Below are 26,030 nucleotides of genomic sequence, written 5' to 3'. Positions count from 1 at the left end.
TATAAGCACCTCTTAAGTCCAGTTTGGTAAAGATGTGGGCACCTTGGAGGCGATCAAAGAGTTCAGAGATGAGAGGTAGAGGGTAGCGGTTCTTTACCGTGATTTTATTAAGACCGCGGTAGTCAATGCAAGGACGTAGGGAGCCATCTTTTTTGGATACAAAGAAAAATCCGGCTCCGGCAGGAGAGGAGGATTTGCGGATAAAGCCCTTTTTTAAATTTTCCTGGATGTACTCAGACATAGCAAGAGTCTCTGGGACAGAGAGAGGATAAATTCTGCCCCGGGGTGGGGTAGTGCCCGGGAGGAGGTCAATAGGACAGTCATAAGGCCTGTGAGGAGGTAGAGTCTCAGCTTGTTTTTTGCAAAAAACATCCGCAAAGTCCATATAGGCCTTAGGGAGACCGGTTACAGGGGGAACCACAGGGTCACGGCAAGGAGTACTGGTAACCGGTTTAAGGCAGTCCTTGAAACAAGAGGGACCCCAACTCTTGATCTCCCCTGTGGACCAATCCAGGGTTGGGGAATGGTGTTGAAGCCAGGGTAGTCCAAGGAGAATTTCGGAAGTGCAATTGGAGAGGACCAAAAACTCAATTTTTTCGTGGTGAGGTCCGATGCACATTAGGAGGGGTTCCGTGCGGTAACGCACGGCACAGTCCAATCTTTCATTGTTAACGCAATTGATGTAGAGAGGTCTGGCGAGACTGGTCACTGGGATGTTGAACCTGTTGATGAGAGAGGCCAAAATAAAGTTTCCTGCAGATCCGGAGTCCAAGAAGGCCTTAGTGGAGAAGGAGAAGGTAGAGGCAGATATCCGCACAGGCACAGTAAGACGTGGAGAAGCAGAGTTGACATCAAGGACTGTTTCACCTTTGTGCGGAGTCAGCGTACGTCTTTCCAGGCGGGGAGGACGGATAGGACAATCCTTCAGGAAGTGTTCGGTACCGGCACAGTACAGGCAGAGATTCTCCATGCGGCGTCGTGTCCTCTCTTGAGGTGTCAGGCGAGACCGGTCAACTTGCATAGCCTCCACGGCGGGAGGCACAGGAACGGATTGCAGAGGACCAGAGGAGAGAGGAGCCGGGGAGAAAAAACGCCTCGTGCGAACAAAGTCCATATCCTGGCGGAGCTCCTGACGCCTTTCGGAAAAACGCATGTCAATGCGAGTGGCTAGATGAATGAGTTCATGTAGGTTAGCAGGAATTTCTCGTGCGGCCAGAACATCTTTAATGTTGCTGGATAGGCCTTTTTTAAAGGTCGCGCAGAGGGCCTCATTATTCCAGGAAAGTTCTGAAGCAAGAGTACGGAATTGCACGGCGTACTCGCCAACGGAAGAATTACCCTGGACCAGGTTCAGCAGGGCAGTCTCAGCAGAAGAGGCTCGGGCAGGTTCCTCAAAGACACTTCGAATTTCCGAGAAGAAGGAGTGTACAGAGGCAGTGACGGGGTCATTGCGGTCCCAGAGCGGTGTGGCCCATGACAGAGCTTTTCCAGACAGAAGGCTGACTACGAAAGCCACCTTAGACCTTTCAGTAGGAAACTGGTCCGACATCATCTCCAAGTGCAGGGAACATTGTGAAAGAAAGCCACGGCAAAACTTAGGGTCCCCATCAAATTTATCCGGCAAGGATAGTCGTAGGCCTGAGGCGGCCACTCGCTGCGGAGGAGGTGCAGGAGCTGGCAGAGGAGATGATTGCTGAAGCTGTGGTAGTAGCTGCTGTAGCATCACGGTCAGTTGAGACAGCTGGTGGCCTTGTTGCGCTATCTGTTGTGACTGCTGGGCGACCACCGTGGTGAGGTCGGCGACAACTGGCAGAGGAACTTCAGCGGGATCCATGGCCGGATCTACTGTCATGGTGCCGGCTGGCAGGAGGTGGATCCTCTGTGCCAGAGAGGGATTGGCGTGGACCGTGCTAGTGGACCGGTTCTAAGTCACTACTGGTATTCACCAGAGCCCGCCGCAAAGCGGGATGGTCTTGCTGCGGCGGTAGTGACCAGGTCGTATCCACTAGCAACGGCTCAACCTCTCTGACTGCTGAAGATAGGCGCGGTACAAGGGAGTAGACAGAAGCAAGGTCGGACGTAGCAGAAGGTCGGGGCAGGCAGCAAGGATCGTAGTCAGGGGCAATGGCAGGAGGTCTGGAACACAGGCTAGGAACACACAAGGGAACGCTTTCACTGGCACAATGGCAACAAGATCCGGCGAGGGAGTGCAGGGGAAGTGAGGTATAAATAGGGAGTGCACAGGTGAACACACTAATTAGAACCACTGCGCCAATCAGCGGCGCAGTGGCCCTTTAAATCGCAGAGACCCGGCACGCGCGCGCCCTAGGGAGCGGGGCCGCGCCCGCCGGGACAGGACCGACGGAGAGCGAGTCAGGTACGGGAGCCGGGGAGCGCATCGCGAGCGGGCGCCACCCGCATCGCGAATCGCATCCCGGCTGGAGGCGGTATCGCAGCGCACCCGGTCAGTGGATCTGACCGGGGCGCTGCGGGAGCGAGAGTGTAGCGAGCGCTCCGGGGAGGAGCGGGGACCCGGAGCGCTCGGCGTAACACTGGTGAACTGAAGGCCCTGGCATTTGCCTGTGACCTGCTCTTTCTATTATCCAAACCTGAATTGGACGTGCCCTGCCTGGTGTCCTTGTTTGAGGAATTTGGTTTGCTGTCCAATTTCACGATTAACATATCCAAATCGGAACTGCTCAATATCACTCTCACTATTGAAAGGGACTCTAGGTTGAAACATACTTACATCCTTTTCCTTGGGTGCAGACATCCCTGAAATACCTTGGGGTACACATTATGAACTCCGTTCACTCACTTTATAAAGCAAACTATCAACCCCTTCTCACTGCGCTACCGGACCTCCTGAAGGAATACGATAATCCCCTCATCTCTTGGATTGGTAGGCGCAATGTGCTTCAGATGTATGTTATGCCCAAACTAGTTTACAAACTTCAAATGCTCCCTATCGCTCTCCCCCCATCCTTTTTCCTCTCTGTCAAGAGGTTATTCACTGCATACCTCTGGAGATATAAGAGACCCCGAATGGCTCACTCACTTCTAGCCAGACCGGCGACTAGGGTTGGGATAGGCATACCTGACATTTCAGCAAGGTATACGGCTATCCATCTCCGCAGATGGTTTGCGTTCTCCTCCTCTTCTTCTTCTTCTGCTTCTAGCTCTTCTCACTCTGAATTGTCTTGCGTTTGGTCCTCATTTTTTGAGAGATCTCTGGCTATCTAAGAGGAGGCGTTACCCTTCTCTCCTCTTCTCGAGCAACTTTTCTGTCTGGTACTACCTCGCTCCCTATCTCCATCCTTTTCGCTTTTACTTCCCTCTGCCCTGGTACCTGAGATCGTGAGCTGTGTCATGACGTCCTACACTCCCCTATGGTCGAAACATGCACACGTCCCAGTTAACTGATTGTTCCGACAGCTGCCACCTTGCAATTGCTCTTTCCTGCGATTAAACTATCTTTTCTCCATGTCCGGCACATACAGCACTGCTGCGCTATGTACTTGACCAAAGTGGGTGAGCTGAGGTGTCTAACGGATTTTGAGTCCCTTCTGAACTCCCTTCCTGGTCACTTACCTAAACTGGCATTCTCCAAGAAATGGTGTCAGGTTTCAGCACACTCTTCCCGCCCGGGTTATATAACCTCCTGGGAGAAGGAACTGGGCCTTACCCTCTCTGACTCCGAGGTGGATTATATTCTTCGGCATTCTCAACGTTACTCGAGATGTATCCGCCTGAGAGAATCTCATTTTAAACTGCTATCTAGATGGTATAGAACCCCAGAATTCTTGTACACACACAGTTTATCATCTGATGGCTCCTGCTGGCGGTGTGGGACACAGGTAGGGACCCTAATGCACATTTGGTGGACTTGCCCATCCATGTAGATGTTCTGGAGGGATTTGGAATCGGTTATAAACTCCATCATTCCCTCTCGCATTATTTTGACACCTGACGTGGTCCTTCTTGGAAGGCCCACCTCGAGGTTCTGTCCACACAGGGACGCTCTCATTGCCCACCTCTTGGCCGCTGCCAAGTCCTTAATCCCGCTTAAATGGCTTAGCCCTCTCCCACCCTATTGCAGAGTGGACCGCTAAAGTCCACCAGCTGTGCAGGTTTGAGGAAATGTCCAGCAGGTCTGAAAGGCCTCACGACAAGTTTTTGACCACTTGGGAACCATGGCTGCATCATGTACGGACCTAATTGCACTCTTCCCCCCTTGGTTATGTACAATGTATGAGTTGCTTTAATCTTACTTGGCTTATATATGTCTGACATCATACCCTATCCTTACCCCTGGATGAATGCTCATAGTTTGAAAGGAGCCTATGAAAATGTTCAATGTGTTCACTGGATAGTTTTTTGCATTAAAATTGCAAACATTGATACTTTTTTTATGATCTGTATACTAAATATAATATTACTAGTGGAAGAACCCCTTTAAATAAAAAATATAAACAATTTTTTAAAATCTTATGATTATATTGTGTTCATACGATAGCATTTAACAATATTTAGCCACATTCTGCTACAGCTTAGCTAACATGAACTCTTTATCTTAAACATTTTATTTAGAGTGACATGTGAAAGTGCCCGTTGGCTACCTAGATTAAAGTGACAGCAAACCACCCAAATTAAAGCAAATACAGCAAATATAACTAAGAACATCTGTTTGGGTAAAGGAGAGAATATGGCAAATATTAAGATCCGTTTCTGGTGATATTTGGAGCAGTTTGCAATGATAAATGTATAAAGAAAGCTTTTTGTAGTTAAAGGAAAACTGTCAGATATTTTCTCCCCCACTATCCACAGGTACTGGTGGACAGTGCGGGAGACGCTGATTAAAACGAGCTCTACCTTGGTCGGATTTGCCCGACCGTTCTCCCGCAATTGTAGTCTTATTATCTGTTGAAATCTTCCTGTAACTGGCATGGGCGGGGCTTCTGCGCTTAACTGGCACTGACGTCAGCGCCGCATGTGAATATTCATCCCCCCTCCCTCCAGTTAGGAGCGGCGAAGAGAGGGAGAGCTGAAGGGAGGGGGGATGAATATTCATAAGCGGCACTGACGTCAGTGCCAGTTAAGCGCAGAAGCCCCGCCCGTGCCAGTTACAGGAAGATTTCAACAGATAATAAAACTACAATTGCGGGAGAATGGCCAGGTGGATCTGACCAAGGTAGGGCTCGTTTTAATCAGCGTCTCCTGCACTATCCACCAGTACCTGTGGATAGTGCGGAAGAAAATATCTGACAGTTTTCCTTTAAACATGTTTTTTAAATACACTGGGTAATTAAATAATTGTGTATTTCAAAGGATTATCCACCAATAGATGATTTTAGTAGTTACCTGCCAGACAGCAATGGACATGCTTAGGAAGGATCTCTGCTTGTCTTGGGGCTAAATGGCTATGTTATGAGATTACCATAACACTGTGGTTATCTTTTTGTATACTGGCTTTTTCCAATTGGAGTTTGTTTGCAAGTGTGAGGTAATTTTTCTCCCTCCCACACATCAGCCACCACACCTATTGAAATAAAAGTATTGTTTTTATAATAAAGCTGCCTGTTTGGTTTTTTAGTGTATTCACTGGTTAATTTTAAAGTGATATTTATGTTTAAAGGGGTTTTCCACCATAAGGTGATTTTAGTAAGTACCTGGTCAACAGTAATGGACATGCTTAGGAAGGATCTGTGCTTGTCTTGGGGCTAAATGGCTACGTTGTGAGATTACCATAATACTGTGGCTAGCTTTTTGTGAACTGGTGTTTCCTGTTTGAGTTTTCTTCTTTTGCCTACAAATCCCATCCATTCAAAAGACCTGCATCCATTCAAAAGACCTGTGGTTTTCAATCAGAGTGTCTACAGCTGTAGCATTAATTGCAAATTGATCTCTCTCCCACCAAGCGATCGCTCCACCCATTGAAGCAGACAGGCTCCTTGTCATCAGCTGACTAGTGGGTCAGGTCTCGGCCTCATTGCAACCTGGAAAAAGTCTGAGACAACAGTCATTATGTATGCTGTTAAAAATAAATATTGGGGTGAAAATCACATAAGAATTGTGAGAAAACCATCACACACTGGTACAGACACTATAATGTGAACTACACTAACTTTATAGCCCCTGTAGGATAGTAAAAAAAAAAATTCAAATTGAAAATGGTGGAGAGGCACCTGTTTACCTGCCAATCTGAGACTCGAGCTTCCCAAACAACACCTGCACCTACGGTGTTAAAAAAGTGCAAAATATAGTACAGAAATTGGGGCTCAGAGTCGTGAATATTGGAATAAACTTGGTTTAATATATATATATATATATATATATATATATATATATATATATATATATATATTTATTATATGATATTCATAGACTTGTGCTCTGTGACCCACAGGGCCCTTGTGGGTCTGCAGAAATACAAATTAAACAATATATGGTTAATATAATAAAATCAATCACAAGTAGAGACAGCAATGCTGAACACCAATGGCAGGTTTGTTCAATCAGTATCGGTAGCTAATGTGAATGGACCTCAATCACGTTATACATGTATATATGGGGGGTGCTATCTTGAAATGTATATAGTGTGGTACAACATAAATATCCAGGTAAAGGAAAAGATGCACTCACTCCGTATTTGTAGAAAAATACTTCTTTTTATTTTGCAGTGGAGATCAAAGCAAGACCCAAGCAGCTCGTGTAGGGATTAGGTGCAGGACGCTGCAAATGTCTAAGATGTGACAGCCGTTTCACCTGCGCATGCGGGCTTTGTCAGACCACACCTGTCTGTGATGCCGGTACCGGTAAATACCCTGGAGTGCGGACGTCACAGATCAGGTGTTTGCATATGGTCATGTGATCTAAGATAAAATATATTAAAACCATATACTGGCAATACAAATATACAATATTATCTCACAGAAACATTCCTAAATCAAATTTATCGTTTAGACTTAGGTTTCCCTGTGCCTCTGTTTTTAATATCCAGGTGGCTTTTTTTCGGAGCAGGGTTTTCTTTCTGTTTAACCCTTCCTGTGCCTGGATCTTTTCTATGCCAAAGAATTTCAGTGCTAAGGGGTGGTTGCAATGTATTTCTTTCATATGCTGCATAACTCTAGGAGATCCTTTTCCGGATTTTAATGAATATAGGTGCTCACTAAAGCGTATATGCATTGCACATGTAGTGCTACCTATCTGGAAATGTCTGCAATCACAAGTGAGAGCATAAATTACATAATTAGTTTTGCAGCACATGAAATCTTTAGTTTTTATATCGGTACCTCCTAGTTTAAAGTGAGTGCCGTTACGAAGTTGTGGGCACCACTTGCAATTTCCGCATTTGTGGTTGCCCTTAGGAATGGTATCTTGTAGCCAATCCTTTTTTTCATTAATTAAAAACTTGCTTTTGGTGAGGACATAGCCTAGATTAGGTACTCTTTTAAAAGCTATAATGGGTTTTTCTGTGTTGAATTTGGATAGAATGGGATCTTTTTGTATTAAATACCATATTTGTAAATAACCTGTCTTATGGTTTCGTCAATGTGGCTAAATTTAAATGTAAAACAAAATCTATTGTTTTTGTTATTTTTACCGGTGTGTGTTATTTAAAAAAAAAAATGATTTAGTAGTTTATTTCCATCCTGTAGTTTAGCTTTGTTGCAGGCGGTGTCTAGGATCTCTTGAGGGTACCCCCTACTGAGCAAACGTCTGGTAAGGTCCTTTGCTTGTTCTTCATAGGACTGAATGGTACTGTTTATTCTACGTAATCTGAGATACTGGCCGTAGGGAACTGCTGTCTTAGTATGTGGAGGATGATAACTGGTATTTTATTATTTTAACCATTGGATGGCTTTTTTCTCTGGTGGTGTTAAGTTAGATGCATCTTTAGGGTATTTAACCCCTTAACGACCACAGACGTAAATGTACGTCCTGCTTTGGCGGGACTTCCCGCACCAGGACGTACATTTACATCCTGTGTATGACCGCGAGCATCGGAAGGGCGCTCGCGTCATACACGGCAGGTTCTGGCTGCTAGCAGCAGCCGGGGACCTGCCCGTAATGGCCGACATCCGCGATCGCGTGGATGTCCGCCATTAACCCCTCCGATGCCGTGATCAATACAGATCACGGCATCTGCGGCATTGCGGCACTTTGATTGGATGATCGGATCGCCCGCAACGCTGCCGCAGCTATCTGATCTTCCAGCATGACAGCCGGAAGTCCCCTTACCTAGCTCCAGCCATCTCCCGGGGTCTTCTGCTCTGGTCTGCGATCGAGCAGACCAGAGCAGAAGATCCCGATAATACTGAGCAGTGCTGTGTCCTATGCATAGCACTACACAGTATTAGCAATCAAAGGATTGCTATAGATAGTCCCCTATGGGGACATAAAAAGTGTAAAAAAAAGTTGAAAAATGTAAAAAATAAAAAGCAAATAAAGTGAAAAATCCCCTCCCCCAATAAAAATGAAAATTGTCCGTTTTTCCCATTTTACCCCCAAAAAGCGTAATTTTTTATTAATAAACATATTTGATATCGCCGCGTGCATAAATGTCCGAACTATCAAAATATGATGTTAATGATCCCGTACGGTGAATGGCGTAAACGTAAAAAATTTAAAAAGTCCAAAAATGCTGCTTTTTTGTCACATTTTATTTAAAAAAAATTATAAAAATTATCTAAAAGTTTAATATATGCAAATGTGGTATCTAAAAAAAAGTACAGATGATGGCACAAAAAATGAGCCCTCTTACCGCCCTATGAATGAAAAAATTATAGGTGGTCAAAATAGGGCGATTTTAGATTACTGATTTTGTACAAAAAGTTTTAGATTTTTTTTAAGCGGTACAAAAATATAAAAGTATCTAGCCATGGGTATCATTTTAATCGTATTTACACACAGAATAAAGAACACATGTCATTTTTACCGTAAAGTGTACAGTGTGAAAACAAAACCCTCCAAAATGTGCAAACTTTAGGTTTTCATAAAAATTTCCTCCCTAAAAAAACAAGCCCTTATATGGGTCTTTAGATGGCAATATAAAAGAGTTATGGATTTTAGAAGGCAAGGAGGAAAAAACGAAAACGCAAAAATAAAATTGGCCTGGCCCTTAAGGAGAAAATGGGCTTGGTCATTAAGGGGTTAAGAGCATGAATATCTTCCATAATTTTATGTTGGAAATAATCTAGGCTAATCATAATTATAGTTCTTATTTATGTCCACTCCTAAAAGTTCGATTAAGGAGACTAGGAATTCAGACTCAGCTGGAGTAGGGGTTAACTAATGGACTAAAACCTAATGGACCTATGGAGAACAGTTTTTTTAAGTTCAATTTGCGTACATTTTTAAATAAATCAATTTCAAAATCTGTTATGTCAAAATCATCTGTCATATAAAAGTTAAGACCCTTTTCTAATACTGCTGTATCCAGAACAATGTCTGTTAGATTTATAATCACAGGAGGATCATGAGAGGAGTATTTAGATGTAGCATTTATGTTCTCCAGACGACTTTCTCGCGTTTTGCATCTGATCCTGTGACTCTTTTCTTCCCGGCGTGTTTTTCTTTTCCTAAAGGGAATGAGTTTTTTTCTTCTTTGTCTTTACTAGAAGATGCAGTTGGATTATTCATTCTGTCTTCTGAACCACTTGACTCTGATTCAATCATTAGGAAGTCGGCAGTTCTTTTTTCTGTTTTTTTACTAGTATTGTCATTCTTCCGATTATAGCTGCGGTTCCATGTTTTTCTCTGTATTTTAGGATTCTTAGCGGTTTTACTTTTATTAAATATTCTACCAGTATCAAAGCCAGTTTTATCCCTAAGGTATTTATCAGTTTTTTGCTCTTTAATTATACTCTGTAGGTTGATTAGTTTGTTATCTAGTTTTTTCAGAAAGTTTTTTCTTTGTTGCTCAGTCATTCTTAACTAAACTAAAGATTTCATGTGCTGCAAAACTAATTATGTAATTTATGCTCTCACTTGTGATTGCAGACATTTCCATATAGGTAGCACTACACGTGCAATGCGTATACGCTTTCGTGAGCACCTATATTCATTAAAGTCCGCAAAGGATCTCCTAGAGTCATGCAGCATATGAAAGAAATACACTGCAACAACCCCTTAGCACTGAAATTCTTTGGCATTGAAAATATCCCGGCACAGGAAGGGTAAAACAGAAAGAAAACCCTGCTCCGAAAAGAAGCCTTCTGGGTATTAAAAACAGAGGTAGAGGGAAACCTAGGTCTAAACGATAAAATTGATTTAGGGATGTTTCTATGAGATAATATTGTATATTTGTATTGCCAGTATATGGTTTTAATATATTTTATCTTAGATCACATGACCATATGTAAACACCTGATCTGTGACGTCCACGCTCCAGGGTATTTACCGTTACCGGCATCAGAGACAGGTGTGGTCTGACGAAGCCCGCATGCGCAGGTGAAACGGCTGTCACACCTTAGACATTTGCAGCATCCTGCACCTAATCCCTACACGAGCTGCTTGGGTCTTGCTTTGATCTCCACTGCAAAATAAAAAGAAGTCTTTTTCTACAAATACGGGGTGAGTGTATCTTTTCCTCTACCTGGATATTTATTTTGTACCGCACTATGCATTTCAAGATAGCAACCCCCATATATACATGTATACCGTGATTGAGGTCCATTCACATTAGCTACCGATACTGATTGAACAAACCTGCCATTGGTGCTCAGCATTGCTGTCTCTACTTGTGATTTATTCAGACTTTCTGGAGCTTGAGCACATTGGCATTTACTCAGATTCGGTTCAGCAAGTCTACATTATTTCACTTTGGATTGTTGCAATAAAACTTGGATATGGACACTCTACCAAAAACGGATCCAGACACAGCAGACCCAGAAGAAATATTAGAAGTCAGGAGGCAGGACGCTGACACGTTCTTTTTACAAGGCAATACTGAAGATAATTTGCACCTTATCAGCACCAGAAATTTAGAACAGAAGATTAATCTTCTTGCTGAAAAAGAATTAAGGTTATTTTGGACCATTCATTCCCTCAAGTCTTACAAGGAGTGTGGAAGGGTCCCAAGAGGGCTACGTAACTACAAAGAGCACTCACAATTCTTAGACAAACCAGATTTCATTGCGAAATGGGACAAACTACATTTAGAATATTCTCTGAATATGTTGAATCTGGTTTTAGAACAAAATGAAATGGATTACAACTCCGTAACGGAGCAGTTGGGCAGAGCGAAAATAGAACTCCGTACCAGAATGACTGGAAAAAACTTACTGAAAACACTAGAAAACAAACTAATCAACCTACAGAGTTTAATTAAAGAGCAAAAAATGGATAAATACCTTAGGGATAAAACTGGCTTTGATACTGGTAGAATATTTAATAAAAGTAATACCGCTAAGAATCCTAAAATACAGAGAAAAACATGGAACCGCAGCTATAATCAGAAGAAAGACAATACTAGTAAAAAAAAAACAGAAAAAAGAACTGCCGACTTCCTAATGACGGAATCAGAGTCAAGAGGCTCAGAAGACAGAATGAATAATCCAACTGCATCTTCTAGTAAAGACAAAGAAGAAACAAACTCATTCCCTTTAGGAAAAGAAAAACACGCCGGGGAGGAAAGAGTCACAGGATCAGATGCAAAACGCGAGAAAGTCGTCTGGAGAACATAAATGCTACATCTAAATACTCCTCTCATGATCCTCCTGTGATTATAAATCTAACAGACATTGTTCTGGACACAGCAGCTATTTCAGTATTAGAAAAGGGTCTTAACTTTTGTATGATAAATGATTTTGACTTAACAGATTTTGAAATTGATTTATTTAAAATGTACGCAAATTGAACTTTAAAAAAGTTTTTTGTAATAAAGATGCACCTATGGACACCAAAGAAGGTGAAAAACTGGTCTCCATAGGTCCATTAGGTTTTAGTCCATTAGTTAACCGTAATCCAGCTGAGTCCTAATGCCTAGTCTCCTTAATGGAACTTTTAGGAGTAGACATAAATGAGGACTATAATTATGAATCAGATGGCAATTTTTTCTCAGGGGGTGTGAAATCCACGTACAACCCACCAATTACACTGGGCAGCAGCCTAGATAATTTCAAACATAAAATTATGGAAGATATTCTTGCTCTTAAATACCCTAAAGCTGCATCTATCTTAACACCACCAGAGAAAAAAGCCATCCAATGGTTAAAATCATTTAAAAAAATGTCATCATGAAAAGGTCCGACAAGGTTGGAAATATAGTGTTAATGACAGAAATATACTACACAGAAGAGGCTTTAGGGCCAGCTATCGAATACACAGAATTACACCTGTCTTAACACAAACCCTATTCAGAAAATAGCAACCCACCTACAAACCTTCCTCAGAAAAAATGTAGAACAAAATGTTATCTCTAATTTTATGGCTAATAAACTCTTCCCCACAGAACCTAAATATCCGCGGTGGTACTTTTTACCCCAAGTACACAAAACCTTTGAGACCCCACCCGGACGACCTATTGTCTCCGCAGTGGGGTCTCTAATGGAACCTCTATCTCGTTACATAGACTGGCTTTTACATCTACTTCTCCAAAGTATACCAGCACTGGTTAAAGATACTAATGAATTTTTGAGGGAACTCAGTAAAGTTACATGGAAACCAGGCTATTTATTAGCATCCATAGATGAAAGTTTATATACAAGTTCTAACCAAGAACTGGCCATAACATTAATCCGTGAGCTGCTAACCACTACCAACAAAAGTGAAGAATATGTCAGCTTTATCTCCGATGCTCTGACTCTGATCCTATCCAACAATGTTTTTCAATTTTATGAAATATGGTATAGCCAGAAAAGTGGAGTGGCAATGGGCACTCCAGTAGCCTGTACACTAGCTAACTTATATGTAGCAATATTCGAAACGAATTTCGATTTTTCAGAAGAAAATAATTTTTTATCAAAATTTTTTAATTATGTACGTTTCGTGGACGATGTCCTAATTGTTTGGACAGGGTCGGAGTCAGGGTTTGAAGATTTTGTGGAACATTTAAACCATAAGAACAACATGAATCTAAAATTTACATTAAAAACCAGTTATACACAATTAGAATTCTTAGATGTCATGATTAAAGTTCAAGACGACAAACTACATACGGTAGGCTATAGAAAAATAACAGCTGGAAATTCCCTATTGCACCATACCAGTTATCATCCTCCACATACTACGACAGCAGTTCCCTACAGCCAGTATCTCAGATAACGTAAAATACACAGTACCATTCAGTCCTATGAAGAACAAGCAAAGGACCTTACCAGACGTTTGTTCAGTAGGGGGTACCCTCAAGAGATCCTGGACACCGCCTGCAACAAAGCTAAACTACAGGATATAAATAAACTACTAAATAATAAAAAAAATAACACACAATGATAAAAATAACTAAAACAATAGATTTTGTTTTACATTTAAATTCAGCCCCATTGCCGAAACCATAAGACAGTTTATTTACAAAAATACGTATTTAATACAAAAAGATCCTATTCTATCCAAATTCAACACAGAAAAATCCATTATGGCTTTTAAAAGAGTAGCTAATCTAGGCGATGTCCTCACCAAAAGCAAGTATTTAAGTAATAAAAAAAGGATTGGCTACAAGATGCCAATCCTAAGGGCAACCATAAATGCGGAAATTGCAAGTGGTGCCCACAACTTTGTAACAGCACTCACTTTAAACTAGGAGGTACCAATATAAAAATTAAAGATTTCATGTGCTGCAAAACTAATTATGTAATTTATGCTCTCACTTGTGATTGCGGACATTTCTATATAGGTAGCACTACACGTGAAATGCGTGAGCACCTATATTCATAAAAGTCCGGCAAAGGATCTCCTAGAGTCATGCAGCATATGAAAGAAATACATTGCAACAGCCACTTAGCACTGAAATTCTTTGACTTAGAAAAGATCCCGACACAGGAAGGGTTAAACAGAAAGAAAACCCTACTCCGAAAAGAAGCCTCCTGGATATTAAAAACAAAGGTACAGGGAAACCTAGGTCACACCTTAGACGTTTGCAGAGTCCTGCACCTAATCCCTAGACAAGCTGCTTGGGTCTTGCTGTGATCTCCACTGCAAAATAAAAAGAAGTCTTTTTCTACAAATACGGGGTGATTGCATCTTTTCCTCTACCTGGATATTTATAATAACATCAATAACATAGCAGATATAAATATATGGATAAAATAAAAATAAAATTGTAATATATATATATATATATATATATATATATATTATTTTACTTTCCTTTTTTTTGTTTTGTTTTTTTTGGAATAGAATACTATATACGATACTTTTTCAAATATGTAGAGTAGATCCAGCTCACCTCTCTAATTTCTGCCAGCTGCAGCACGGACTCAGCTTGGACAATGCTGATAGTAATCAAATGAAAAAGACAGAGAAAAATGTCCAGCGCAGCCTAGACGCGAATGCCAACGATTTATTGTGGACACAGCAACATACAGGGAGATAGCGGTGACGCGTTTCGATCGACTAAGCGATCTTAATCATACTGATATGAGTTTGATTAAGATCGCTTAGTTGATCGAAACGCGTCACTGCTGTCTCCCTGTATGTTGCTGTGTCCACAATAAATCGTTAGCATTCGAGTCTAGGCTGCGCTGGACATTTTTCTCTGTCTTTTTCCTTGGATACAATACTTTTTATAATACTCCATAGAGATACACTATCCAAATATATATATATATGTATATATATATATATATATATATATATATATATATATATATTATATATATATAATATATATATATTTTATATATATATATATATATATATATATATATATATAATATATATATATATATATATTTATATGTATCTGCATATTTAATTGTATTTATCTTATTTTATCTATAACATATACATGTAACTATAAAACTCTTTACATATACCATATTGTAAAATATTCCTATTGCAAAACATACCAATTTCAACTACTAACAAAGGATGTTTTTTCCACCTTTTCTATATATCCCATTTTTTCTCAAATTGGATGTGATGTCCTCTAAAAGGGGAGGAGTTATGGATATATATATCCCACCAAATAACTCCAAAAATTATAATCCAAGTGCCACATTTTCAAGCTCTGCTAAAGGATACAGCGTTACCTAAGATCCCCTGCTATCTGTCAATCAATACAAGACAGTATGTGCTATCCTCAGCCACCGCCGGCCTCCTCCTACTACCTGCAGGAAAACCTCTGCAGTACCCACGGAGAGAGCCCACTGCTGCCGCTGCCTATCTGAGACGGTCGAGTCTCTAGCAGCGCTCCCTCTGCCCAGGGAACCGGGACTTGTGGCCAAGCGCAACCAACAGAAGATACCAATTCTGTGACCTGCTTACAAACTATCTATTATACTAAAATTTATCATTGCCGCTGCATACCTTTGAGACAGATGTGTCTCTATCAGCAGGCTCCCTGCATAGAGAGCCAGGATCTTTTACAACTGCAAAGACAAAGGACACAATTGTTACAAATTAACTCTGAAAGGCTATATCTACAACAATCGCTGTATCTTATATACCTCTCAAGTGAGAGAATACATAGGACATGTCATTCATTCAATCTATATATATAAAACTCAACGTGTGTGTGTGTGTATGTATGTATGTATGTGTGTGTGTATGTTCCACAAAAACTTTAAAACGGTTAAAGATATTAACATGAAACTTGGCACACATGTTACTCATATGTCAACAACAAACATAGGATAGGTGATTTAACCCTTACTCACTCCCAGGGGCGGGGCTTATGTTTCAAGTCCCATACAAGTCAACAAGTCAATGGGAAAAATATCTCCAAACGGCTGGAGATATTTCGATAATACGAGGTCACATGTTACCTATATGTCATTTAAAATATAGGATAGTTAATTTAACCCTTAACTACCCCAATTTGTGAGGGTCGGGGTTTTTGTTTAAAGTCCCATGCAAATCAATGGGAAATGTATGTTCCCATATGATTTCCGTACGGCTGGAGCGATTTCAATACCTGGTACACATATTACGGGTCGGGATATGAAGACGGGATGGGAGGTCGGGATAGGAGGTCGGGATAGGAGGTCGGGATAGGAGGACGGGATAGGTGGACGGGATAGGAGGTCAGGATAGGAGGTCGGGATAGGAGGATGAGATATCAGGTCGGGTAGGAGGTCGGGTAGTAGGTCGGGGTAGGAGGTCAGGGTAGGAGGACAGGATAGGAGGACGGGATAGGAGGATGGGACAGGGGACGGGGCAGGAGGACGGGACAGGAAGTCAAGATAGGAGGACGGGATGTGGGATTGGGATATGACAACAATATATGAGGACGGGATATGAAGTCAAAAGCTTCCTCCTTTGTTTATTTTCCTCACCAACAAGGATTAGGAAGGAAAAACCGGGCAACGCCGGGTACTCAGCTAGTTGGATATAAAACATATGTTAAAACTGTGATTCAAGTCAAAACTGTTCTAATGGAGAGATCTTATTTTCTACAATTACTGCTTTTACCCATATTGATGTGTGGCCACTTTTTCAAAGGATTGTATTACTCTTTTATTAGCTCTACTATTTTTTAAGATGTTATCAATATATTTATATCTACAATATTATTGATTTTATTATATTACCCATATATCAATTGTTTAATTTATATTTGTGTTTCTGCAGACCCACTAGGGCTCTGTGGGTCACAGAGCACAAGTCTATGAATATCATAATATATATATATATATATATATATATATATATATATATATATACATATATATATATATATATATATATATATATTTAAAATAAACCAAGGTTATACCAATATTCACGACTCTGAGCCCCATTTTCTGTACTAAATGTTCTGCGTTTCTAGGGATTAAAAAAACGCCTGAAAAATCACCAGCGCAATCTACGTCATCATGCGTTTTTTCTGGCGTTTTTTTTTTCATTTGTGTGGAAATTGCACCTTGGCGTTTTTTTTTTTTTGGTACCCAAAATTTGTTGGGTAGCAAAAAAAAAAAAAAGGATGCAGCAGTGATGGAAAATGCTTTATTCAACACAATGTATATATTTTATAACCCAATTTTTATTGTTTTTTAATAAAGTGTGTGTGTTTCACTTTTTTTCTCAATTTTTTAAATTTTTTATGTAGTACTACTACTTCCAGCATGGAACAGACTGTACCATGATGGGAGTGGTAGTACCTGTAATATAGACATATCGAGCGGGTCTATACAGCGCTTGCCTCTCCGCACTATACTCCGGCCAGTGGTGTCAATAGAAATTCATATCACTCATTCATATTTTCCACCCTGAGCTGTGATTGGCCGGATGGTTGCAGCCAATCACAGCTCTGAGGAAAAGATGAATGAATGAGTGGCCGGCCGGAGTATAGTGCAGAGCAGGGATGCGAGCGATGTATACAGCCGCTCCATCTCTGCTATAGACAGGACGATCACATCGGGTTTCAGTAGTGATACCCGCTGCGATCTGTTCTTATCTGCAAGTGCTACTACTCCCAACATGGAGCACACTCTGCTCCATGCTGGGAGCTGTTGTACCTGCATTAATAGATAGATCACAGCGAGTGTAACTTCTGACACCCGCTGCGATCTGTCTATTAATGCAGGTACTACAGCTCCCAGCATGAGGCAGAGTGTGCTCCATGTTGGGAGTAGTAGTAGCTGCAGTTATGGAAAGATCACGGCGGATGTCACTCCTCCTGACACCTGCTGTGATCCTCCTGTATAATGTATGGATGCGGCCGGCGATCTTCTATGGTCCCCTGCATGGCTGTATATATACACATGTTCCTATTTCTCACAGAGAGCTGTGATTGGCTGGAACCATCTGGCCAATCACAGCTCTGCGGGAAATATGAATAAGTATAAATATATGTCAGGGCAGGGGACCATAGAAGAGCGGCCGCATCTATATATTATACAGGAGAATCGCAATGGGCGATCTGTCTATTAGTACAGGTAGTACTACTCCCATCATGGAATAGTGTGTTCCATGCTGGGAGCAGTAGTAATATTTAAAAAAAAATTAAAAAATAAAGCAAAAAAGTGAAAAACACACACACAATACATTTTAAGAATTGTCGGCTAAATTTTTATTTCTCCGCACACATAAATTGATCCCTGTTTAAAAAGTTATAAAATGTTTTTTATAAAAAATATAAATTTCATTAGATAAAATTTTTTCCTTCACTACTGTATCTTAAAAAAAAAAAAAAAATGTAATGGTACCCTACGAAATTTTATTCAAAACAGGTATCTCCATCACTTTTTTGGATGGCTAAAGTCCAAAAAAGATTAAAAACCGCCTGCAAAAACGACAAAGTTAAACCCCACATATCGTTTTTCTTGGCATTTGCTCTATTGGAGCAAAATGCAATGATTTTGCAATAAAAACGCCGGTTTGAGCGACATACCGTGTTTTTTTCAAAACACCGAAGAGCTGAAAAAAAACGCAGAAAAAGTGAATAAACACCAAAAGGATTAAAAAAACGCCAAAGTGAAAAAACGCCAAGTGGAATTTGAAATTAGCGATTTCTCATTGATTTACAGCTAACATCTGGCCGCAGCGTTTTTTGACCAAAAAAACGCCATGCGGCAGAATTGGCGTTTTTCTTGGCGTTTTGCCGGAAAAAAAAGTGGAGACTTAGCCTAAGGTTACTGTCACACTGTTTCTACAGTGTTTGCCAGAGAAATATATGAATATGTTGGAATGATTTCTAACCTTCTAGTGGTAAATTCAACCAGTATTTTGCATACCGCATACTAAGAAGAGAAAATTCTGCTCCTCTATCGTTCTCTAACAGAAATAGAAGCACTTATAATATGAAGGACATTATACAGCAACAAAGAGCACTTGGATAAGAATGTAGAAAGAATATAAAGTTTGTAAGACTGCAGAGTCTCTTACTATCTCTCTTCCCTTCTCTGCAGCAGCTGTCCCCTCATATATCACCTTCCCCTCTCATAGACTTCTATGGGAAACTGTATCCTGATCTATCAGTTATTAAAAGAGTACCGTATATACTCGAGTATAAGCCGACCCGAATATAAGCAGAGGCCCCTAATTTAACCCCAAAAACCCAGGAAAAGTTATTGACTCGACTATAAGCCTAGGGTGGGAAATACATCATCCCCCCCATGTCATCATCCAGACCCCCGTCATCATCCAGATCCCCTTCATTAACACCCTCATCATCATCACCCTGTCATCATCCCCCCTTCATCATCACCGCCTGTCATCTTCCCCCTTCATCATTACCCTGTCATCATCACCGCCTGTCATCATCCCCCTGTCATCATCCCACACCCCCCTTCATCATCACCGCCTGTCATCATCCCCCTGTCATCATCCCACACCCCCCTTCATCATCACCGCCTGTCATCATCCCACACCCCCCTTCATCATCACCACCTGTCATCATCCCCCTGTCATCATCCCACACCCCCCCTTCATCATCACCACCTGTCATCAGCCCACCCACCCCCTTTCATCATCACCGCTTGTCAATGTTTGATTTACAGTGGTCTTCAACCTGCGGACCTTCAGATGTTCCAAAACTACAACTCCCAGCATGCCCGGACAGCCATCAGCTGTTTCCGCGCTTCGGGCCCGGAATAGAGACGTTGCATTGACGACAACACACAGGGACGTTGCTCATGAACGACCCTGTGCGTTGTTGTCAAGGCAACGTCACTATTCTGCGGCCGGGCCCAAAGAGGTCCCCCCGGTGAAGATGGACAGCCCGGAACGACTATCCCTCCCCACCGGACGGTCCCTGCAGCACAGATGGCCCGGACCAGCTCACCCTAACATCCCACTGAGCGGAGGTGAGTACAAAACAAAAGGGGGGGGGGGGTCTGGGTGATGTCGAAAGCGGCAGTGGTCTTCAACCTGCGGACCTCCAGATGTTTCAAAACTACAAGCCATCGGCTGTCCGGACATGCTGGAAGTTGTAGTTTTGAAAAATCTGGCGGTCCGCAGGTTGAAGACCACTTAGGGTGGTCTCGAGTATAAGCCGAGGGGGGTGTTTTCAACACGAAAAATCGTGCTGAAAAACACAGCTTGTACTCGAGTACATACGGTATTCATTTTTTTCTCCATAGGACTGCAGGTTGAATAACCATATGCTATTCCATTTGGTTACAGGTCACCGTGATGTAATCAGAGGTACACGAGGTAATTACAAGGTCAATAACATACAGGTAAAAATATGTGGCTAAAGGGGTTATTCACTGTATTATAAAAAAACTAATAAGGTGTTGGGGGGCGGGGGGGAAATAAAAAATGAAATTAGACTTATCTAATCATGGCGCACAGCTCCTGTTCTCCCTGTCCAGTCCCCCAGTCTTTCTGCTACTGAGACAAGCACTCAATACAAAAGCTTCCCGCTCGACCAATCACTGGCTGAGATGAAACACTGCTATGACCAGTAAGTAATTGAGCTGACAGATTCTGCCTCAAGTAGGTGTATATTTTTATATATATTTTTTTTTCTATGTTCCCCACCATATTGTTTATTGAAGAGTGAATTAACCCTTTAACGACCATGGACGTATGACGGCTCCCGTAATGTGAAGCGTGCTCAGAAGCTGAGCACACTTCGTATCTGCTGGGTCCTGGATGCTATCAGCAACTTGGACCCGCCGCTTATACTGGACATCGCCGATCAGGCTTATGTCCGGTATTATCCCTTTAGATGACGCGGTCAAAGTTGATCACTGCATCTAAAACGGAAGAATACACTGCTGGTTAGCTCTGTGGAGCTGTTCGGGACCGCCGCGGTGAAATCGCGGCATCCTGAACAGCTGAGAGGACAGCAGGAGTCTTCTTACCTTTCTCCTGTCTGTCCGATTGGCGCTTGATTGCTCCAAGCCTGAGATCCAGGCTTGAGCAATCGACTGCCGATAACACTGATCAATGCAATGCTATGGCATAGCATTAATCATTGTATCCAATCAGTGTAATGCATGTTATAGTCCCCTATGGGGGCTATAACACTGCAAAAAAAAGTTAGTGCACTTTCATGGACGTTGAGATGCTATGTTCTTTTCTACTTTCCGTTTGGGGGGTGGAGAGGAGGGAGGGGGGAGTTATTATAGGGATAATGGTACCTGTCACGGGTGAAGAAGCTTTATGCGCTCTTTACATTCTCTGTGATGCTGTGTTCTCTACTTAAGTTCTTATGCATCTTGTTCCACTGTATAATTTTGTTTTCTATTTACGGTTCATTGAAAATTGTTTAATAAAAATATATATTTTTTTAAATTAAGTAGTAAAATAAAGAAAAAACGGTATAAATTGGATATCATTGTAACCGTATGGACCTACAGAATAAATATATGGTGTAATTTTTACAGAAAAGTGCACTGCGTAGAATCAGAAGCCCCAAAAAGTTACAAAATGGCATTGTTTTCCAATTTTGCCCCATAAATATGTTTTTTCTGGGTTTGTCGTAAACTTTGTGGTAAAATGACTGATGTCATTACAAAGTACAATTAGTGGCACAAAAAATAAGCCCTCACAAGAGTCTGTAAGTGCAAAGTTGAAAGTGTTATTATTTTTAAAGGGTGATGAGGGGAGCTGTAGAAAGTTCAAAGAATGGGGCAACCAGAGTAATACGGGGAATGGAAGGACTACAGTACCCAGAAAGATTATTAGAATTAGGGTTATTTAGTTTAGAAAAAAAAAGGCTAAGGGGCGACCTAATAACTATGTATAAATACATCAGGGGACCGTACAGAGATCTATTTATACCCAGGACTGTATGGACATCCTCTACGTCTTGAGGAAAGAAGGTTTCTACACCAGACGGAGGTTCTTTACAGTAAGAGCAATGAGACTTTGGAATTCTCTCCTGGAGGAGGTGGTCATGATTAACTCTCTAAAAGAGTTCAAAAGGGGTCTGGACACATTTTTTGAGAATAATAACATTGCTGGTTATGTATGCTAGATTTATAGGCACAGAACATTGATCCAGGGATTTATTCTGACTGCCATATTTGGAGTCGGGAAGGAATTTTTACCTCTATTATGAGGGTTTTTTGCCTTCCTCTGGATCAACTCAGTAGGCACTCATTAGGGACTCATTAGGGATATAGGTTGAACTTGATGGACTCTGGTCTTTTTTAAACCTTATGAACTATGTAACTATGAGGAAAAAACGAAAGTGCAAAAACTGAAAAAAACGTGGTCCTTAAGGGGTTAAAGATTGAATAAAAGATGTAGGCATCAGTCAGTCAAATTTATCAAATTCATTGTTAAAATATATGAAACACAATAACATAACAACTTACAGAATACTCCATAGTCTTTATCTGTAAGAAAATCCATATTGGTTCTGCACTTCAATACACAGGTGTGAATGAGGCCCGAGGCTGATTATTTAGCACTAAGAACACAGCTGTAGATTTTGGTTGCATACAAAAGCTGTTTTATTTGCAGTTCTTGTTGACCTCCTTTACAAGGTTTGGCAGAGAATGACACGCCATACTGGGAATGGTAGTTTAACAACATCTGTGGCACAGAAGGATTCCCAGATTATTAACATTAAAGAACTATTTTTCACTCTATTTTTTGCAATAAATTAAAGATTTTAACAGGATTTCCATCTGTGGAAGATATTTTACATCAAGAACAGGGGCAAAAGGGTAGAGAGAGAATATGAAAAATGTACAATTATGTGCTAAATAGTAAAACATTAGGTAAAACTGTCACGGAAAAAAGGACTTGGGGGCATTGGTGGGCTGGAAACCGAACTTTAGCAATCAATGCCAGACAGCCACTGTCAAGGCAAATGAAATCATAGGATATGATAAAAGAGGCATAGATGCTCATGACAAGAATATCATTTTGCCTGTATAGAACTATTCAGACCACACATGAAATATTGGCCCTCATTTACTAAGAGTGGAGTGTAGGTTTCTTTATGGGTTTTAATTTCCTACAATTTATTTTCCATGGTATTTACTAAGGTTTCCCTACATTTTCCACTTTACCTACACTTTGCTTTTTTTTATACATGCTCTGATCTGTAGGGTTTTCCTCAGCTCAAATCCACCACATTTTCTGTGGAAACCTTAGTAAATATGTTGTTTTTTTCTGAAAATGTCGGGAACACGGCCCTTTTCTGAGACCACGCCCCCTTTTTTTTTCAATTCTGGCGCACATTCTGGCGCAGACAGAATTTGTAGCGCAATGCGACCGAATCTGGTGCACAACCCGACAAAACATGTCGGGTTTGCAATAGTAAATAAGGGCCATTGTGTACAATTTTTGGGACCTGTATATTAGAAGGACGTTGCTGAACTGTAACGAGTGCAGAGAAGGACGACCAAAGTAATTAAGAAAATAGTTAGATTAGAATACCAAGACAGGTTATCAAGCTTGAGGTTGTTTAGTTTGTGAAAAAAAGGCATTTTAGGGGTGATCTTATTACAATGTATAAAAATATAAATGGACAGTATAGAAATTTTTTCTATTGTTCTTTTTATTCCTGGACCTGTAACCTTGATAGGGCTGTAATGAACTTACCTGACCAGGTTCCAGTGCCTCCTTCAGTTCTCTCTCTAGCAGTCAGTGGCATTCCTTGTGGTTCCGGCGATGGACCTAAACGTCGCAGGGGTGCTCGTCACTATTTGATGTGGCTGTCCTAGCCAATGAAGAGGAGAGAGCACTGAGCCAGTAAGCTCACACCTCCCAGCGGCAGTATATAGAAAGTGCATTGTATCTTTAGCCTGTGACTGTGCTTAACCTGAGCTTCAGCAGCATTCCTGTTTGCCATAACCTGAGCTTCTGTGGCCTAACCTCTGCTTGTGACTTGACCCTGCCTGTTTGCTTACTTTGTACTTACGCTATCCTTCTGGTTTGATATGGTACTTGGTACTTGCATTGCAGGTATGCATCATGCAGATCATAGGCCAATAGGACACAGCACAGGGGTGGGTTTAAGAGGCTGATAAAGCCCCATACACTGCATTATAGTTACCATGTTGCAGAGAAAAAGAATACTGATGCCAAAAAGCCTTCACAAATCCTATACAATTCCAAAGCTAGCTGAGCACAGCATTATTCGGTGGGCTGACCACAGACAGTTACCTCCTGTCACCTGCAGTTTCTTAGTTGGCGCACTTAAATCTCACTCGTACTTTAGCACTAGCATCCCGTCATTGGCTCTTACCATATATAAATAGAAGGTCTAGTACTCCCATAGTCTACACCCTGGAAGAAGCTGGCAGTGATCACACTGTATATAGTATTGCTTTGATACTAATTACTTATTTGTATAGCCCTGGGGACCTCCGTCTCTGCACCATGGAGTTTTATCTCTGATTGTAATTCTTTTCATGATTATGTTTTTACTTGTTTTTTAAAAGTATGTCTATTATTGCAGTTATGTTCAATAAAACAATTTGAAATGTAATTGGTCTGTATACGCTTCTTTTTCTCTGTATTGCTCAAAATTCTCAGCCAGTAGTGAACAAACCCATAAAAGCTATTACATTACAAGCAAAGCATTGTATCAGTGGGCTTACCTCAGACAGAGATCTCATGCCACCTGCAATAAAGTATGAGGCACTACAAACAAGATAACCAGCCAACAAGATAACCAGCCCATGAAAGCTTTCACATTACAGAGAACAGAGCATTGTACAGTGGGCTGACCATAAACAGAGAACTCCTGTCACCTGCAATACACTTGGTGTGCTACAAATCCTAGCCAGTAGTGAACCAGCCCATAAAAGCTGTCATAATACAAATGCCTAGCAAAGTGAGCAAAGCAGTGAGCTGACCTCAATTTTAGCAATACATATTAAAAGCATTGTGAAAGCGGCATAGCCATCTAAGGACAATTTATGTGCATTCTTTGTGTTTAATCTAACAAATAGTATTTCTACTTGTATTTTGCATAATTATGCAGTTAAAATAGTGTACGTGGCATAGTCATCAAAAGCACAGCTATGTGCCTTTTCTGGGTTTAATCTTATATAGTATTCTCTGCCTGGGCATAAATACATAGTTTAAAGCATTGAAAGTGAAAGTAATCTAGTAGGTGAGTGACAAATCACCCCAAAAAGATATAAATCATGTTGTGGTGAGAGTGCAACCAGTCCATGCCCTTTTCTGTGTGCAGCACAGTTCATGCCACAGTAGATACTTGTAGTGCTAGCTATGGCCAGGGACAACAATACATGTTTTAAAATGTCAAAAAGTGATTTTCTCTGTGTGTACAGACCTGTTGCAACTTCTAAAAAGGGAGACTGTCTAATTTTTTAATATTCACAAAGTGGTTTAACTAGTTCATACAGATTCTTTATTATCCTGTTGCAACTCCTAAAAAGTTAGACTTTTGTCTTATTTTTCAAAATTTCAAAAAGCCATTACTTCACTATTTACAGTTTCTTCAATATCCTGTTGCAACTCAAAAAAAAGAGAGACTTTTGTATATTTTTTTCATATTTCAGTGATTTATAGTGTACGGTTTCTTCAAATTGCAACTTCGAAAAAGGGATAATTTTTGGAACGCTTGGAAAAAGCTATTGAGTCTTCTCATACCTTCATGTGCATTTAAAAAATGGCAGGCATCTACCCACAACCATGGATACTTTATCCACCTTTCAGTGTTACATAAGAGAGAGTGTCGAACGTGGCAGATGGAGTAACCACTAAACGAACAAGATTGTACACTAGCATCATATAAAAACTCATGTTTGTTAAATGTATCAGGTATGGATCAGCCCCGGCTGTCTGCTTCATACTACAACTCCCACCAGTCCACCACTGCCTGCTGTCCTGTTGGCTGGCTACTAAACCTCACACCAGTACTCTACCCTTGGTGCTACCGCTACTTCCAGCTAGGCCAACACATACACAACCCACGATCCCCCCCCCCCCCCCCCATTATTATTATTTTAGGGAACCAATTCTGTTGCTACCCCCTAAAAAGGGATAAT

This window comes from Hyla sarda, chromosome 4, assembly GCF_029499605.1.
Source record: "Hyla sarda isolate aHylSar1 chromosome 4, aHylSar1.hap1, whole genome shotgun sequence".
NCBI classification, from domain to species: Eukaryota; Metazoa; Chordata; class Amphibia; order Anura; family Hylidae; genus Hyla; species Hyla sarda.
Note: the sequence above shows the minus strand (reverse complement) of the source record.